Source organism: Glycine max, chromosome 19 (assembly GCF_000004515.6).
Source record: "Glycine max cultivar Williams 82 chromosome 19, Glycine_max_v4.0, whole genome shotgun sequence".
In the NCBI taxonomy this organism is placed as follows: domain Eukaryota; kingdom Viridiplantae; phylum Streptophyta; class Magnoliopsida; order Fabales; family Fabaceae; genus Glycine; species Glycine max.
In genome coordinates this window covers 41,989,205-42,002,381 of record NC_038255.2, presented here as the reverse complement: position 1 = coordinate 42,002,381, position 13,177 = coordinate 41,989,205, and positions in this window count along the sequence as shown.

The window sequence follows — 13,177 nt, the reverse complement described above, 5'->3', positions numbered from 1 at the left end:
ATTAATAATGGAGCATGAACTTCAGACCGAAAAACTAAAATGTTAAAATTTAATCATTTAAATTTTAAAACTATATAATTAGTTTTTTTTATAATGAATTAAAATTTTATTTTCTATTTAACGAGAGTAGTGAATTTTTTTTTCTCATTATTGAAATCTGATGAGTTAGTATTTTGAATTTTATTAAATTTCATAAATTTATAAGATTAATATACTCTTAAAATTAAATTATTTTATAAATTATGCCTAATATTTTCATGTAAAGCAAAATCTAATTAAGTTAATCATTATTAACCAAATATACATGAATGTCTAGAGTTAATTATTCTTGATCTCAAATTAACACATCTAATCATTAATGAAGGTAAAATATTTCTAGAACTATTAATCACTCCCAGTGACTACTTAACGGATTATTTGATTTGAAGGAAGATAAAAGCATCTAAATTAGTGGAAAAATAAAAGTTAGAGAAAATTATTTTAATTTCCTTTTTTTTCTCCAATTTTTAGTTAAACAAGATTTTTATTAAATTTTATGTCTCATGTTTTTTCTAATCCAACAATATGTACAGGTGGAACAATTTTTCATATTTCTATAATAAATATTCTTTTGCAGTTAAATGTTTATATTGGAAACATTTTTATAATCATTTTATATACATTTTTATAACCAATATATATATATATATATATATATATCCTCCATAGTGGAAAGCTTCATAGGTTCGTGGTCGTGTTTTGACTGGTTGGTCTACCATACAGTTTCGTATATGTTTGGGCCATGTATGTGCCAATTTGTTGGCGTTTTTCTAGATATATTTTTTTTTTTGTAAAAAGTTGAGTATACTTACTAGGTAAATTTGAGTTTAAGTACTTTCATGAATCCATCATCAATGTGAAAAAAAAAATATATTGTGAATCAATACGAAATCATATTATTATAATAGATATTACTCTTAAGATATAATTATATGGTATAAGTTAAAATTTATGATAATCGATCTATAGTTAAATAATAGTGTGAAAAAACTTTGCAAGCCTTTATGTACTTAAAACTATTAACTTGTTTTAAATTATTATTTAATTTATGTTAAGAAAGTATATATAGTAGGTTTTATATATACACACACACACATATATATATATATATATATATATATATATATATATAATAATGATGATGAAATATATTAATTTCTTTAAATAATATAATTACATATTGTTAAATATAAATATAAAAATTTATGCTTAACAATATATAAAAATTAAATTACCTATATATTATGTAAGTTTATTCAATCACTGAAAACACGACTAAAATAGAAATAAAAATAATGATGATTTATGAACAACATATATTACATATCGTGTTACATATTAATTTATTTAATTTAAATACCATATAATAAATTAAAATTAAAATAATGCGTAATGATGCCTATGTCACAAGAGAAATAAGATAATTAGGTGGCAGTAGCTTGACTAGGCGTTGGGATCTAGAATAAGAAATATACTGCATATTAGTTTATTCTCCTTTAAAAAAAGGACCCATTGTTATTCTTAGCTTCTTGTATATTTTAAACATTTTTTAATATTAAAAGTATATATGCATATATTTTTAAAATTTATTGGAACTAATTATATATTTATGTTAAAATTAGAAAAATTCTTAATTATTTTTTAGTTTTATCTAAATTTAGAAATGCCGATATATACAAGATATACTTATTAGTTTTATTAATTTGAATATTTGTTAAATAAATTTAAATATTTTCAAATACATTAAATAAAATTAATATAATTAATTGTTCGAAAAATATTCTTTTATACTCTCTCCTTTCACTTTTTCTTGATAAACCACTTGCAGATTTTTTTTGTGGTGATTGATGGTGTATTAACTAGAAACCTCTAGAAAAATAAGTACAAGCTAAATTTATATGTTTTTCATTTTTCTTTCATATAATATTTTTTATTTCTATAATAATATAAAATTTTATCACGCATATTTTTTTTCCTGTTTTATCCTTCATTTTTGTGAGTAGTGATAATGTTCATTCCTTTTAAAGTGAATTGAGATGAACATAAGAGAAAGAAAAAAAATTAATAGATGTGATAAATGATGTAATAAAAAAAGATAAAAATAAAAAGAAAATAAATAAAGGTTAGATAAAAAAAGTGAACAAATTAAATTTATAATGTTCCTTCTTCTAGTAGCCGACAAAATGAATGTCTCTGAATCTATTATTACTATTTTATTGGGCCATCGTGCATCTTCTATTAAAAGCTTTATAATCTTTTACTTATCACATTAAATTGATTAGTTGATATTATAGAAGTATAAGTGACTTCATGTAATTAAAATATTAAATTTCATTTTTGTCATTAAAAACATCAAGACAAAGCTCTAATTAATTTTTAATTGTAGTTCATCTGTTAGTCTTTTTGCCATTGGAAGACAAACCATTATTGACTATTTAATCTATAATTCATCTTTATCGATCCTATTAGCTCACTCTTCTGAACACTATAAAAAGCAAAAGATGTTCTACTCTTTGGTGTTGAAACTCTTTTTACACTGTTCTTTCTTTTTCTCCTAGCCTATCCCATTGCCTTAGTTTTCTATCATTATTATCTCCTCTTTTTGAACATTATATTGTGAAGGCTCTATTATTGCGGTTTTCACTTCGAGTGCACGTGTATGTATACATGTATTATTGTGTTATTTTTAAAGCGAAAGTATGGTTATAAAGTTGTATTGCAGATCTAGCTATCAAAATTTTGCTTTCAAGATAATGATTATACTATGGCTCAATTATACAATTCTAACTTATATCTCTGATAATTTGAAAATGAAATTTATTCTTCTTCCGTAACTCTCTATAAGCCAATCAGAAATCTAGAATTTACTAACCGTGACAGATACGGGTAAATTGTACAATATAAGAGTGCAACTACTTTTCTTTGCACTGCTGATTTGATTTCCTAAGATAAACCATAATATTATTTTATGCCTTCTAATTTGTGTGCATTCGTTGGTTGGAAACTATAAAAGGAAATGACTGATCAGTGTAACACTTTCACTAGCTAGGGGAATCGTGTCATTTGTCTCTGTTTTGACGTCAGTTTCTACAACATAATACTGTAATATATGTGATGGATGGATATGAACACTAACTTCTGTTGTATCTATAATTTTTGGGTGGCAAAGACTAGGGATATATTTCACCTCTGCAATTATCAGAGCATCTTAAACATCGACACTACTCCAAGATTTTATCGCTTTGATGCGAACTATTTCCTTAACTAAACATTATTCTTTGATTGTGTGTATGTAAAAGTTTTGTTAAGAGAGATAAAACTTGGTGATTTTCACATTTGAAGAATTAATTTCATATTTTTTTTATTATGAGAATACTTTCATAAAAGAAAAAAACATTTTATTAAATTTTAAGAATTTTATTTTATTTTTGAACCCCCTTCAAATAGGAAACCAGGTACAATTTATTGTAAAGATTGACGTAAATAAAGTGTTTCCCTTCATAAAAAAAAACAAGTATTTCCTCTTGGGTAGGTATTGAATAGTTATTTTTTTAATTAATTTTTTTCTAAAATATAAATTTCATAAATCAACTATTTAAATCGTGTGATATTATTTTAATTATAATGCATGTATGCTAAATTTTAAATAAATAGAACATTTATTGGTATCTAATCTTATAACCAAACTTATTTATTTATATTTTGAAACGTATATTATGTGTTAAAATATTATTTCCTGTTTTTTAGAGTATACTTTTTAAATACGTATATACAAAGAAAACTAAAAAGCAGATGATAGATAAAAACAATTCGATATGTGGACACTAGTTTTTCATTTTGAAACAATGATATAAAATTTTGTTATTGTTGTAAAAAATATCTACTCTTAAACATAATATATGTAATTAAATACAAAAATTGATTAACTATTTAAAAAGAAAAACAATGCTAGTACGTACTATTTTTTTAAGTATTATATAATTAATTAAACTGCTTCAATTTTAAATAAATATATTTTCACTCAATAGTACAAGTGAATATATGAAAAATATTTTTGCGGTAAATAGTTTTAGTGATAATTTATGCAAATTCAAATAATGTAGTAACTATATATACGTAAGACACGTGTAAGCAAAAAACTTAGTTATTTAATAACTCTCATTATATCAGAGTTTAGTTATGTTTGACTTAAAAAATTATTTAAATACCCTAAAATATTACTTTAATAATTTTTAACAAAACTTATTCAAATTCAAAGAATATAGTAACTATATATACGCAAGATATGCATGTGTAAGCAAAAAAACATAATTATTTAATAACCTCTCATTATATCAGAGTTTATTTATGTGTTTAACTTTAAAGAAATTAAATAAATTAACTAAAAATTTTACTTTAATAAATTTTATTAAAAATTATTAAAATATGATAAAAAAAAATCGTATGTGTCATTTTCATTTATTTAAATAAATTCCTTCAATACTCCTACAGTATAAAAGAAGGAAATATCTTTCATATGATATAATTGCAAACATGCGTAACAAGGTCTGCCATTGTAACAAAATCATTAAATTCATTTATGTAGAAAATTATACAAAAGTATGAATGGCATTTGTTATATTCAAGTTGTTGTCCACGAAAAAGTAACTAGTTTGACTGAAAACAAAACATGAAGATGTATGGTGTAAGGTGTATCATGATAATGGCTCCTAGCTCGCCATTTTTCTTCAGTAGCAACACCATCATACTATAAAACTCCGTGATTTAGTGGATTCTCCACTTATCACTCTGCAAAGTTTATATACTTTGCGGTCTTTACTCGCCTATCATTTCAAAGATAATTGGCAGGATTCAGTACTGTAGACCCTGAAGAGATTCCTTGCTCCCATTGAATCGGATTCCTTTGAGTATTCGTTCTTGTTCTAGATTGTTACATATGTTTACCTAATTCACCACTATAGTGTGGCCTAACATATCGCTCATGAATATGATCTATCCTCTATTTAGATGATGGCGCTGGCTAGCTAGCGCGGTATTCCATTCCTAATTAATCCATATATTCCTAACATATATGGTGACACCAAATAAAAACAAGCATTATATTTATATATATATATATATATATATATATATATATATATATTAAGATTATACATATATCGTTAATACACATTTAATTAATTGTAGTCGAGTTTTGAATGAAAATTCTACAAGGAAAACCAGTTTATAGTTATCTTTGAATATCCCTGTACAACTTAAGAAAAAAACATTCTACATTTGGGGATTTTACATGGGTTCACCAATAAATTAGAAAATATGTTATTATAATTTTAAAAATAATTACAACATTTTTAGATTGGTTATCTTAAAAACGGATGTAGAAAGGTTGTTAAAATAATAATATTCGTCTCAATATGTCATTATGTGAACCCTCAAAATATTGGTGTTTCCATCTTCTTCCTTTGTCATCACTTTGAACCTTTTCCTGCCACGTTCTTCTTCCCTCATCTACTTCTCCTTCTCGCACTTTGCCACTCAAAACTTTGTGTCCGGTGTTGTGGCCTTGCTACTTCAATCATGTGACGGTGACGCAAGTCATGCTCAAGCCACCCTTTACCGCCAAGAAAAAAAACCCTAACCCAACCCTCAATCACCACAACACTTCCCTTCCACACAAAACCCTAGCAACTGAAACTATTCCACCACAAGAAGTTCTTAAACTGAAACACCAAGCAAGGCCTACCACGAGAAGACCACAAAGCTCAAGAAGTGAGTTCCAAAGCTGAAGAAGAAACCCTCAAATTTCAACCTTGCCTTGATAATTGGGTGGATCTATGTTAATGATCTGTTTGTTTGCATCTTAACTTTGATATTTAAATAATTTGTGAGGTTTGTTTCTAAAAGGAAAGAAAACAAAAGAAAGCCATGGGACTTTGCTCTTTGTTATTGCATGTTATATGATTATGGTGAATCTTTCTTTCACAAACAATGTAGAAAAGTGGTTTAACGAGGTTGAACCAGTGTAGAAATGTCTAACTTTATATGATGCCTGCAATCTACATCTATTTTGGAATTGATCTAGAATTCTTTCCTAAATCAATGTAAATTTCCCCTCTTGTAGTTGTGATGTGTAATCTCAGTATAAGAATAAGGATTTTGTTTTGTATTTATTAGTCTGATAGAAATAGAATAAAAGTATCGTTATTTTACCTTTAACCATTTTCTAGTGAATTTGCTAAATTTTGCAGAGACTTTGATAGCAAAGAATACTTGCGAGGATAATTAAAGAGACAAGACTAAAAAAAACTTGTAGAGTTAGCCTAAAGAATCAAAAGAAAAAGAATATTTGTTAAAAGCCTTAATTAAGAGGCTCAGTATAGGAGACAACAAAAGAAAAATTGATTTAGCGACTGAACTTTTGCAACTACATATAATAGACTCAATAAATACTGTATTAGTGATCACTTTTGTTTTTAGTCTAAAAAGAAATATCAAGATTCAAAGATGGAATTAGCAACCGATATCTCAGTCGCAAACTTATCAAAGTAAAACCGGTCACTATTTGATTAGAGAAAATATTTTTAAAGAAATATGATTCTATATAACATTTTGCTATCGACAGTATAAGTCTCTAATGTTATTTTATATTTGGCGACTGTAATTTTCGATGACTAACGTTGTAAAAGATAAATACAACTAAAATATTATCACCTGTGCTATTTTGCGATAGCGCTATCGATAGCTAAAAATATAATAAATATAATTTCCGACAACCAGATATTCGGTTGCCAGTTTCATTATCTGTTTTTGGTAGAGTTTTTTTTTTTTTTTTGTAGAATTCTTCATATAAAATCAATGTAATAAACATAAAATTGTGAGTTCACAAAAATTTTAAAATATAAATATATTTAAATCAAAACTCAGAAATAAAACAAATCAAAACTCGTCCATTTTATAGAGATTAAAAATATGGCATTCTTATATTTTATTAAATTATATTAAAATATTAATTTATGATATTGATTGGACTATATTATATAAAGATCTTTAAAAAAAATTAAAATATTTTTGGTACTTGATAAATTTTTTAATTTTGGTTTTGGTTCTTAATATTTTTTAAAATAAAATTGGTCTCTAATAATTTTTATTTTTTTATTTTTGGTCTCTATAGTACTATCTAAATCACTTTATTCTATTTTATTTTTCAAAATGTTATTAGGGACCAAAAATAAAATAAGTGTGTTAATCAAACATAAATTTATTAGGGACTAAAAAGTTAAAAAATTCATAGAGATTAAAAATAAATTTTAAAAAATTATTAGGGAGAAAAAACATTTAACCCTTAAAAAAATTACCTTATTAATTTATTAAAAGTACTAATTTTATAAACTAGTATAGAAGTTAATACAGAAAAAAAATATTTTCAAAAAGTTATTTTTATACAAATTTAACTGTATATATAAATTGGGCAGATGATAATTATTTCAAATTTCAGGTGAAAAAGCATGCATGATATAAATTGTTGCTTGAACTATTCATGCAACTTTAGGTTTATAAGTTAAGTGAACATAATTTTCTGTAGGTTGCATGCACTCAACGTCTTGTCATATTCAGAATTTATGGGGTTGCACACGTAGACGGGCGCAAAGTCCTCGTCAGAAAGTTCAACCTTCAAAGTGGTTTGGTTCTCATCTAGCTTATGAATTAACCTTATCTTCGCAAGTAGGTAGAAAATATGTTCTGAGGTGTCAAACACTAGTAATCACGGGCGTTCATAACCAAACAAAATAAATATCTGATTAGAAAAAAAATGAATAAAACTAATAAATTTTGTACTCTTTAGTTTTTCTTTTAAAAAAATACTGTTTTATTTGGATGTTTCGTTTTTATAAAAAAAAAAACTAAAACTTAAGTGTATATTAATTAAACCCCCACCACAGAAATACGCATGCATGTCATATGTGATATGTGCTTGCTACATGCATATAGATATTATACCATGTGTGGTCCAAAATAGTTCGTTTGTTTTTTTTTAAATAGATCTATTTGGATGTTTCGTCTTTGTTTATTTATTAAAATTAAGTATATATTAAACCCATCACAGAAACACACGTAATGTGTTTGTTACATTCACTTAGATTATTGATATCATATGTGGTCCAAAATAGTAGGCTCACTGTTAAAGTTATTTTCTCAGTTATTTGTTACTCTAATAGTTTTTTAGATCAGCAAAAGAAGTGTTATAATATATTAATATGTAAAGGGCACAAAGGCTACCCCAACCTTTGTACAGGTATTGTTCATCATATCTGAAAATACCAATACCAAACCCGGGTTACAGAATATTAACAAATGAGTGAAAATATTGAGTAGCCGAGGGAGACAAAATGAAAAGCAACTATTCCCCATCATGTAACATAACATCTCGTGACATTCCACCCATACATATCATTCATAATTAATACTCAAATCATACGAAATTTGGGTAGGGTAGTAACATAATAGGATCAAAAGAAGATACACTTGTGGGTACGTGGACAGAGTCTTAATCTTCATAGAGGAAGTGGTTGGCCTTAGGAATGGTGATTACCAATCCAAGTAGGTTTTGGTGTTAATTAGCAATTACATTTCGGTGTGAGATGAAAGTATAATGCACAATGTGATGTGCCAGGCAAAGTGTTTAGGAGTTTCTAGGAATTACTTTTGGAGTTATTTTTGAACATGCATCAAGGACCTTTAGGAGTTCATGATATCCTAGTGTGATTGCCTTGTGGAAATGTCAAACAAGTATATGTTGAAACGGTGTTATGGATCTTCAGAAAATCACACCTTGAGGATTGAACCTTTCTAAAAGCTAGTGCAAAACGACATATATAATCACATTCTTTCTTTCTAGTCCGACGAAGTAGTCAATCAATCTAATATTTGTGTACTCGTAAAAACAATTAGCTTCAATGCAATAGCATTTCCTTATATATGTTTCTTTTGTTCTCATTAACATATGTTGTTGAATTATTTGAAATCCATTGGACAAAAAATAGTAGAACTTGAGACTCACATTGACTCAACTTAGCAATGGAATACACACACACTTGTATCCACTGTAGTCCTACAAAACATGACAACATTGTTTGGTGATTGTGAAAATATTGAAAATTGATAGGAAAATACAATATAAAAGTATGTTTACTTCCGTTTTGATTTTTAATTTACAAATTCATCGATCACCTTGTTTTTAATATGTTTCCTATCATAAAAAATTTGTGCACAAAACAGAGAAAACAGGAAAATAGTTGTTTCCGCTATATCTGGTACAAATATTTTAAAACTGAAATCATATTGAAAATAATGTGACAATTTTGTATATTAAAACTGAAAATAGAAATAAATGTATCCTAATAAATTAAAATTTCCCCGTAACCATTTTGTGATTTTGAAGAAGAAAAAATGTCATTTTTTTGAATTTAGGTTAGTGAGAGAATGATGATTTTGTGTGAAATTTAAGAAAAAAATGATCATGCTAATGTGCTAAATTGATTAAGATTAGGATAGACCAAGTTTGGAACAAAAGAAGCGATTGAGTTTGCTAAAACATTTTGCATTTATGCTTTTGGGTGGGTGGAATTTTAAGACAGACCGAATTCTTCCACTATTATCATATATATATATATATATAATGACAATATAAACAGGGCAAACACTCCCAGAAGCTGAACCTTACATAAGACTTATCTTTCACATTTATCTATTAAACAAGTGAATCTTTCATTTCACTACTGTACTCTTTTTTTTTCTTTTACTTTATTTCTTATTTCAAAAAGTTAGCGGCCAACAAAGCTACACGCGTGCACGTATCTCATTTGTGTGTCGACCAAGCATGGACGTACAAATGTAGTACACATTAAGCACAAAAGTTATTGTTGAAAATAGTTACACATGGAATGTTTAGCAAACTTACTGTAGAGTTGAATAAATCATTCTTTATAAATCTCTTTTTAAGGGAATCTTTTGGCTGCTTTGCTGCACTATAAAATTTAATAGTTATAGTACATGCTTTAAAATTATAAACCACTGCAGTAACACATGTTAATAGTTATAGTACATGCTTTAAAATTATAAACCACTGCAGTAACACATGTTACTTTGAGTGATCAGAAATTTACTTTTCTTTTAATTAATGAAATTAGGAATTCAAATTTTACAAACAAAATAAATATATCAAAGATTAATTTTTAAATAAATTTAATCAATTTAATACAAATTAATAGGACTCAAAATGTAACTTATTTTTTTGTTTAAGTGGGAATACAAAACAAAATGTAACTTTTGAATACCAACAATTCGAACTAAAAAAAATTATTAACCAATTCACGTTGATATTTATGCTTTCCCTTTGTGAAGCATTCAATGTGTCAATTGTACTAACGCTGGCAAGGTAGTAACATGCTGAAAGTAGTTTTTATTTTTGTTGTCTTTGTAAAAAAAAAACTACCTTTTGATAGTGCTAAAAGCACACTGAATATGAAGTCCCAGGGTGGGAGCATAATATTTCAAATCTAAGTTCAATGCTTATTGCACGTAAAAAAACATAAAAAAGAATAATAAAATTTAAAAAAATTGGGTCAGGTCTCGTGTTTCGGTAACTAGGTTGTAAAACTTAAACCTAATACTCGAAGTCTCGAACTAATTAATTAATAGATGTTGAGTTTTATTGGTCTGTTTGGATCTAAACCAATCAAAGCAGAATTAAGAAAGAAACCAACTTAATTGCATTGATTTGGTATGATGGGATCATTGGGGTTGACCAATAAACATTCCTATTTTCTTTGTTTAACTTTTTTATATTGGTTATGATATTATATTATGGTATTGTCTTTATTTTTTATTATAATAGTTATGGTCATTGTTTCAATTTTATGAAAGGAATTTTGATCGCATACCATGAAAAGTTGGACAAAGTGTGACAACTGATAAGCTAATTTGTGAAGATCTCACTTTACAACTAGTTTTCAAGTCAACCCAAAAATGAATTACGTGGGAGTGGGATGGATGACCCATTAATTTTTTATAATAATTTTTGAAGATTCCTCTTTACAACTATAGTTGTTAAGTTTATGGTCAACCAACCAAAAAACCTAAATATTAATATGATAAGTTGGTGATTAACTTACTTAAAATGGAACAAAAATAACGTGTTAGCAAAGTAGACCTGCGGGTAATGTGGGTTGGATCAAAACAATCTACCTAAATAATAAATAAATTTTGTGAAGATTATATTATTTATATATAAATATTCTTTTCTAAAAATACTTAAACATTAATTTTTTTTCCCTATATCTCTTTTCACAACATCATATCAATTATTTTATGTTACTAAATTTTCTAGTTGAATAGTGAGTTGTTATAATATTTTTATACTTCAACTCGATTCTTATTTTTATGTTACACTTACACACACACACACACAATTTTTTCTTTTATAGATAAAAGAGTTCTAATCAAATTAAGTTTAACCTACTTAATCATCCTTACGGACTCATTTCTTATCTTAGCTGTATGGATAGTCACAAGTTGTATCAAGCAATTCTGAGCAAAAATAAAACTAAAACAATAAAATTTATTTGAGTTGTTGAGTGGGAAAAAAAATTTTTAGCAATCCACTTTTCCCAAAAATAGACCAATGTATGAATAAGTCGTCTCAAATACTTCTGGTTGTAATAAAAATTAATAATTATAATTATTTACGACCAAGCCAAATTAAGGCATACATATTATAGTGGTTCACGTAGTTCTTCGCATTTTTACGAATTCCTGATCATGATAGACTTTCTTGACCTGTAGGTCACCAAAAATATGATAATATTTTGAATTGTTTGTACATATGACAAATATCTGGCTGTTTAGAAAGGAAAAAAAAAAAAGACAAATATCTGGCTGAACCACTAAGCTCACAAAACAATCAGAAATTTTCAGAAAAAAGTTGTGAGCATTGTAGTGTCGGGTCGTGGTCTTTCTATGAGCAACATCTATTAGCTTGCATGCCTTGGGGGGGGGGGGGGGGGGGGGGGTTCATTTTAGGTCTACATTTTTAGCTAGCTATCCAATTAGGCCATCAGATAAGTATATCCCTTCTACGGAATTCTGCTCAATAAAAAAGATAAGGGGCGTGTTTGGATGATTTCTTCTATTTATGTTCATCTGATTGAAAAACATATCTCAGCGTTAAAACTATCTTTCTTTGTAATGGTATCGTTTTTTATTAATCTTTTAAAGTATTAGTATATTTTATTTAAAGAAACAGAAAAGTGAATTTAAAGGTAATTTTATTTGTTTTAGATAGAGGACCATTCTCCTCATAAGGTACACTAACTCATGTTTGCTTATATACGTGTTCCACTAAAATGTCCTACTGCTTCCAAATGAGGATAATGTGCATAAATGATATCGGTGGTACTTTCTTCATTTTATTCTCTAATAGTCATGTCTAGAATTCGGGGTTGGACGTCCACTAATTTGGTACTTCACAATTCAAGAGGAATAATGATACATTTTCTTAACATACTTCTTAGTATTAGATGAAATTTATATGAAATTCATGACAAAAAGAAGAGCAAGATTTAAAGGTATTCAATACCAGTTTAAAGGGGGGAAATATTTGAATAGAATCTCTTTGGGTCTTCACGAGTCAAACTTTGATGATGTATATAGAGACACGGACATTTAAGTTAGTGTTTGAAAGAAGTTAAGAGTATAGAAGTTAAAAAGTATGCTCGATATCTCTATTCATATTATTTTTCTATAAACCATGATAATGATTCTTACATGTTAAGACGTGAGAAATGCATTTGAAAATGAATCCTTGATTTCTACGGTTATAAGATACCTGATGTAAGTTCAAAAAATGATTTACTATTAAAACTTAATGATAGTAATGGTATTGAGTTAAAAAAAAATTGTCAAAAAGATTATCAGTGTCATTCACCAAAGACAAAAATAACAAACATTTCCCACCAAGTATTTGACGTATTGAATTAATGTATTACCTTTTTTCTTTAGTGTGAATCTAAATCTAGATTTGAATAGGTCCAGAATAAAAGGAATCTATAGTATCATTTAATAAATTTAGGAAAATTAATAA